This window comes from Piliocolobus tephrosceles, chromosome 9, assembly GCF_002776525.5.
Source record: "Piliocolobus tephrosceles isolate RC106 chromosome 9, ASM277652v3, whole genome shotgun sequence".
Taxonomy (NCBI): domain Eukaryota; kingdom Metazoa; phylum Chordata; class Mammalia; order Primates; family Cercopithecidae; genus Piliocolobus; species Piliocolobus tephrosceles.
Window position 1 is genome coordinate 98,510,603 of NC_045442.1, and position 7,140 is coordinate 98,517,742.

General features: G+C 40.4%; 1 long non-coding RNA gene across 1 annotated transcript in view; it reads right to left on the minus strand.

Moving 5' to 3' along the window:
* Window positions 1-3,530, minus strand: part of LOC111546662 — a 96,905-nt gene extending 93,375 nt beyond the window's left edge. The window contains exon 1 of the long non-coding RNA XR_002732860.3: window positions 3,382-3,530. This is a non-coding gene — a long non-coding RNA (uncharacterized LOC111546662). The remainder of the gene's footprint in view (window positions 1-3,381) is intronic.
* Between the last annotated feature and the right edge of the window lie 3,610 nt (window positions 3,531-7,140).

Consider the following 7,140-nt stretch of genomic DNA (forward strand, 5'->3'; position numbering starts at 1 on the left):
TTTTTTTTTTTTTTTTTTTGAGATGGAGTCTTGCTCTGTCACCCAGGCTGGAGTGCAGTGGCACAATCTCAACTCACTGCAACCTCCCGGAATCAAGCTATTCTCCTGCTTCAGCCTCCCAAGTACCTGGGATTACAGGCACACGCCACCACTCCCAGCTAATTTTTGTATTTTTAGTAGAGACGGGGTGTCACCATGTTAGCCAGGCTGGTCTCCAACTCCTGACTTCAGGTGACCTACCCACCTTGGCCTCCCAAAGTGCTGGGATTACAGGTATGAGCCACCAGTCCCAGCCTCCTTCTTTATCAAAAGACTCATAACAGTATCTGCTACATGAGGCATGAAGATTATATCATTTGTTCACAATTACTCGTTTTCTTCTCCTCTTTTTGAGATTTCCCTGTGATTGCCCTCATCTCACTGATTTGGGTTTGGCTGTGTCACTTGACAAGAAGGGGCGTAAACAGGTAAATGATTTGCCTCATCAAAGCAGGGGTTGTTAGGGGTGTTGCCCATTCATTTCCAGTGTCCTCATGTTCTTTTTTTTCCCCCAAATTATTATTCGGGGGGTATCTGTGCAGGTTTGTTGCCTGGGTATATGTGTAATGGCAAAGTTTGGGCTTCTAGTGTACCCATCACCCAAATAATGAACATTGTACCCAATTAGCCACCATGCCTAACTAATTTTTGTATTTTTAGTAGAGACAGGGTTCCACCATGTTGGACAGGCTGGTCTTGGACTCCTGACCTAGGGTGATCTGCCTACCTCGGCCTCGAAAAGTAATGGGATTACAGGGGTGAGCCACTGCACCCAAACACAGATTGCATTCTTTATTCACAATTATTTGGACTCTTTCTGCCATTGCCAACCTTCTTGGTAGATGGAATGTACTGTTCTTTCTCGTTCTTTTGTGACTCGATTTGGCCAATGGTACAAGATTGGATAGGATGTTTTGTATGTCTGAGCAGAAGGTTTCAGAGGCATTGCAACCAGCTCTTTTGCTGTCCCAGGGAGTGGCTTCAACCTGGTTTTTGGAATGGAAAGATAAGAAAAGCCCAGCCCAGCCCAGAAGAGCTGCAGCTGACCCTCAGTCCTAATGTACTGTGAGTGTCACATCAATATTCTTTGTAATCCACAGAGATATTGAAGATGTTTATTACAACAACATAAGTTAATACTTGAGAATATTTTGAGGGTTTGTTGCAATCATGCATGCTTAGTACAATGCCTGGCACATCGCATGTTCAAAATTAACGTTAAATCCTATCATTGGTGTCCTCCCTATAGCATCATTCACATATCACAGCTCTAGAAGAATTAGCATTCTTAAATATTCATTGAATTATTGAAGGGGAATTATGGAAATGTATACCTTTTATAAAGTTCAATAAGGTGAATAAAATAGAAAATTATTTATCTTAGGAATGCTTTTATGCTGTTTTAAATTAGTTCAACCATTGTGGAAGACAGTGTGGCAAGTCCTCAAGGATCTAGAACCAGAAATACCATTTGACCCAGCAATCCATTACTGGGTATATACCCAAAGGATTATAAATCATTCTACTATAAAGACACATGCACACGTATGTTTATTGCAGCACCATTTACAAAAGCAAAGACTTGGAAGCAACCCAAATGCCCATCAATGATATACTGGATAAAGAAAATGTGGCACATGTACACCACAGAATACTATGCAGCCATAAAAAAGGATGAATTCATGTCCTTTGCAGGGACATGGATGAAGCTGGAAACGATCATTTTCAGCAAACTAACCCAGGAACAGAAAACCGAACACCACATGTTCTCACTCATAATTGGGAGTTAAACAGTGAGAACACGTGAACACAGGGAGGGGAACATCACACACCAGGGCCTGTCACCGGGGTGGGGGGCAAGGGGAGGGAGAGCATTAGAACAAATACTTAATGCATTCGGGGCTTAAAACCTAGATGATGGATTGATAGGTGCAGCAAACCACCATGGCACATGTATACCTATGTAACGAACCTGCACATTCTGCACATGTATCCCAGAACTTAAAGTAAAATAAAAAATATAATAAAAATAAATAATAATAAACAAACAGAAAAGAAAAAGAAAATCATCTCTCTAATTTTCATAAACCCCATGAGACATGTTGTAAATTGTCAGGGACATATTTGATCTATATTTGAACTATCTGGACTGAGGAAACATATTGTGAAGGATAGCTTAAAAATAACCAGTTAATATTTTTACACAAAATTTCTCGCTCTTCCAAAAAGTCTTCTCATATGAGAAGGTGCTAGGACTGTAAGAAACTCTTCACCAGTGGGGTTTCTTTTTGATAGTAGATAGTCAGTGAAATTGAATCAGATTTAGATTCTAATCAAACACACTCTTTGAGAACCCCACCTCAGAGCGAGAACATAGCAGTTTATCCTAGGTTTTTAGAGCTTTTCCTCGGGCTGGCTCTGGGATGCTGTTGGTGAATTCTAAGATAAGCTATTTTTGGACCTTAAAAGGTTTCTACAAATAATGGAGAGCTTATTTTAAAGCTGTAATTATGAGGAAGAAAGAGTGATAAACACCGATAATAAAAATCATGCAGGGTTTACTTGGGGCTCTTTAAAAATGAAGATGGCTCCTTGGAAGGGCAGATGCTTTTAAAATTTGAAATGTTCCCTTGGCAAAGAATGGAAGTCTTGGAGTGAGCAAAATGCTTTTATGAACCTCCTGCATTTCGAGGCCTGTAAATTTGAAACTAGCATTAAGATAGGCCTCACTGCTGAAAACATAGCAAGAGATGTGGAGGACAACAGTAAGAAGAGTGAGGGGGTGAAATGCATTTTGCTGTTCTTGCCCACAGGAACCCCAGAAGCCAGGCTACAAAGGCTTCATTATCATCTCAGACAACAAGGTATGAGCTCAGAGAGATTGAAAGTTGCAGAGCTAGGAAGAGGCGGGATGGCTCATTTTGCTTCAAGACCATTGCTCTTTTCTCAATATTACCAAACCCTTAAAAACTCACCAGTTGACTTCCAATATTTAATTCAAAAAATAATTTTTCAGAGATAGGGTCTTGCTATGTTCCCCCGGCTGGTCTCAAACTCACGACCTTAAGCAATCCCCCAGCTTGGCCGGCCAAAGTGCTGGAATTACAGGCATGAGCTTCCATGCCTGGCAGAATTCCAATACTTAAATGGCAGAATAAAGCTATCAATGCCTCCTTTCCTCTGTCCTCCAGAAACACAAGAGGCAGAGCTGAATAATGGATCACCATTATCCCATCTGCCCACAAGGCAGGGTAAAGGCAAGGGGGTGTGTATGGCCAATGGCAATGCAGCTGCCAATCTCTGCTTGGCAGAGAGAAAGAAAAGAGAGCTCACTCCACATACCACTCTGCAAAGAGGAACTTCACAGGGAAGTTAGATGGCTCTGTCCCCCGCCTCACATTCACCACCGGTAATTGCTGGTTCAGGAAGCCCATCCTCATGAAGACTAGTGATACGGAAGTATCACAGGATCTATAGAAAGACACTACAAGAGGAAAGGCAGGAAGAAATGGAGGACAGGAAGCTGGGGGAGGTGGAGCAGGCTGACAAATTTAAAGGTAGTGAAACTCACAATCATGGCAGTAGGTAAAGGGAAAGCAAATCTCACAAAAACAGTGTGCCACAGACCAATTAAAAACTAGCATCGATATCTCATCACAAACTCACAAGAGTTTAAAGCCAAATGATAAGAGAATATTCAATGGGATAATAAGAGAATTATGAAGGTGACTTCAGAAATAGCACAAAGGGCCTAGACACTGCTGAAAACATAGCAAGAGATGTGGAGGACAACAGTAAGAAGAGTGAGGGGGTGAAATGGGAGTAGATGAGAGCTGGAAAGGGTTAGAGAAAAACAACAAATACAGGTGAGAGATTAATGAGATCCAGAATTAATAAATGATTTGGGTCTAAATCTTAAATGGCACCTCTTATTCTAGGAAAAGCATTCTATCAAGTTATCAACACTGAGACATATTCCAGTAGAGCTAATGGATACCAAAGATAAAGAAATAATTCTTGACAACAGAAATACTATATAAATAACAAAACTTCAGAGAGAAAGGGGATAGAAAGAGGAAAATAATGTGGGTTTAGAAATTTCCTTATATCCTATAGCCAAGCACCAATGCTGATAAACCAACAAATTTAAGTTTATTTAAATATACAAATATTAATACTAAGAAAAATAGCAAAAATCAAACAAAATCACATAGTAGAGAGAAGGTTGGGGTTAAGTAGTAATCACTGAATTCAACATTGATTATAGTAAGAAATAAACAAATGATAGAGAAATAGAGTCATTATATAAGGCATATTATATTCTTATAAAAACAAACCATTAATGAAAACTTAATTTTTCACATCACAAAAAAGAAAAAGAAAACACTGACTACATAGTGAAAGAAATTAATGCATCAATAAAAACAGGCAGCATATCATTAATTATAATAAGATGTCATATCAACTTCTAGAAATGTATATTACAAATATATACATGTGAAATCATGTGTGTACAAAGATGTGGAATGCAGAAGTGTTTGCAATATCAAAATACTGCAAACAATTTAAAAATCCATCAACAGGAAACTCACTGAATCAGTTATGACATATCTATGAAGCAGAATATTATACAGCGATCAAAAAGAATGACTTCAAGGTAATATTGCTAGGTTTAAAAAATAAAGTTTAGAATTAATGTTGTACAGTATACAACCATCTGATAAAAAATCGTATGTATTTATCTCTGTATGTGTAGTTTGGGTGTAGGCATGTATTATCATCCCTGGAAGGTTAAAGAAAGGGTAAAAACAGATGTCCCCAAAGAGGGAAACTGGATCCTTGAGAAATGGAGGTAAGAAAGAGAGTAACACTTCACTGTGTACTCTTCTGTGGTTTATGGATTCTGTACATATGCAGGTTTTATCTAGTCAAACTCACAGAAAGTCAATATTATAACTTATAAAAGGTGAAAACAACCTTACCAATTGATTGACCCTTCATATGGCTTAACTCTGTCCACACCCAAATCTCATCTTGAATTTTAATCCCCATAATCCCCACGTGTTGAGGGAGGAACTCGATACGAGGTGATTGGATCATGGGGACGGTTTCCACCATTCTGTTCTTGTGATAGTGAGTGAGTATTCACGAGATCTGATGGTTTTGTAAGGCAGTTTTCCCTTTCTTGCTCACTCTCTTTCCTGTTGCCATATGAAGAAGGTCTTGCTTCCCCTTCTGCCATGACTGTAAGTTTCCTGCGGCCTCCCCAGTCATGGGAAACTGTGTCAATTAAACCTCTTTTCTTTATAAATTACCCAGTCTTGGGCAGTTCTTTATAGCAGTGGGAAAATGGACTAATATAACCCTGTTATGCAATTGCAGTTTATAATGAATTGGGAATGAAGAAGTTTGACCCAGAATAATTTCCTGCCTAGAACATCTCTAAGTATCCAGTTTATTTTTGGGTCCCATTGGGAGATAAGGTTTCAGTTGGGCTTGGAGCCACTTAAAGTTTGACTTAGAGGGGACTTGGACACAGGGATCACCATCTGAACTAGAAATAGTCTAGATCAGCAGCCCAGGGCCTGCCTCAAGAGAAGGTTGGAGACTGCACATTGTTGTGCCATGTGCCAACCAGACAGAGAGACACCAAAGTCACAGTTGTAGTTAGACAGAGGTATGGTGTGTCCAGGAGCCCGCTAGTGCAGCCTGCAAGGCTATCACTAAGTGCACTTTAATTTTTGACTTTTCTAACTGAGGTGGGAGCTGTCCCACTGAGAGTACACTCCCGCCAATGTCATGTGAAGTAAGAAAACATTTCTTGCTTTTTCTGTAGTTTGTGGATCTCTGAAGTCTTTCCTTTTCTAATAGATGACTAATAGATGGTCATGGTTAGACCAAGACCTGAGGGATGTTTTACATGAGGCTATTCCCACAGCGTGACTGTCCACAACATGCTCTTTCAAGGCATGGGAAAAAGAGTCACCACTGCCTAGGAAGAGAAAAGAATTAGAAGGGCAGCCTCCCCCTTGAGAGTTCAGTGTAGTCCTTTAAGTTCAGTGACTGAATCTTTTAAAAGGCAGAACTCTGTTCTAATTAATCAAGCTTTCATTTCCTATGACAATACCTTCCCCTTGGCACTCAAGAAATCAGAAACTCGAGCCTTGCACACGAAAAGTTAACACAGTATTTTCTACTAAGTTGACTTGGTCTTACAAACCCACCCAGAATTTTCTGTCAGCAGGAAACCTGATGTTCCACTATTTCATGGGGATGGCAATACCGTCTATCAGTCCAAGCTTGTCACGTTAAATGGAAAAGATGTGATTTGCATCCAGGACTTAAGGAATAGAGTTTCTGATATGTTTGAGAAAAATCAAACATAAACAACAACCTCCAACATGTTTTTCAAATTGTCGTTTCTGGTTATATGGTTTTGTGATGTCTGTGTCCAAGGCCTACTGACTACACAGACATTAGAGGCCATACAGGTTCTGATCCTAGTTACTTAGCACAGCAAGTGGCTTTGTAGATGTCCTTGGCCAATAAAAGGCTAAAAAGTCTTTTGTATTCCTCATTAGCTAAGCTTTGTGTGAAGTGATAGGAAGATTCCTTAAAATCAAACTAACTCATATGCAATGAAATTTATAGTAAAAGACTTTTTTTAAGAGAGACAGAGTCAGCTGGGCACAGTGACTCACGCCTGTAATCTCAACACTTTGGGAGGTCGAGGTGGGCAGATCACCTGATGTCTGGAGTTCGAGACCAGCCTGGCCAACATGGTGAAACCCTGTCTCTACTAAAAATACAAAAATTAGCCTGGCGTGGTGGCAGGCTCCTGTAATTCCAGCTACTCGGGAAGCTGAGGCAGGAGAATTGCTTGAACCCAGGAGGCGGAGGTTGCATTGAGCCAAAATTGCGCCACTGCACTCCAGCCTGGGGACAAGAGTGAGACTTTCTCTCAAAGAAAAAAAAGACAGAGAGAGACAGAGTCTTGCTGTATCACTCCACCTGGAGTGTGTGGTGCCATCATAGCTCACTGCAGCCTCCAACCTCTGGACTTAACTGCTCCTCCCACCTCAGCTTCCCAAGTAGCTAGGA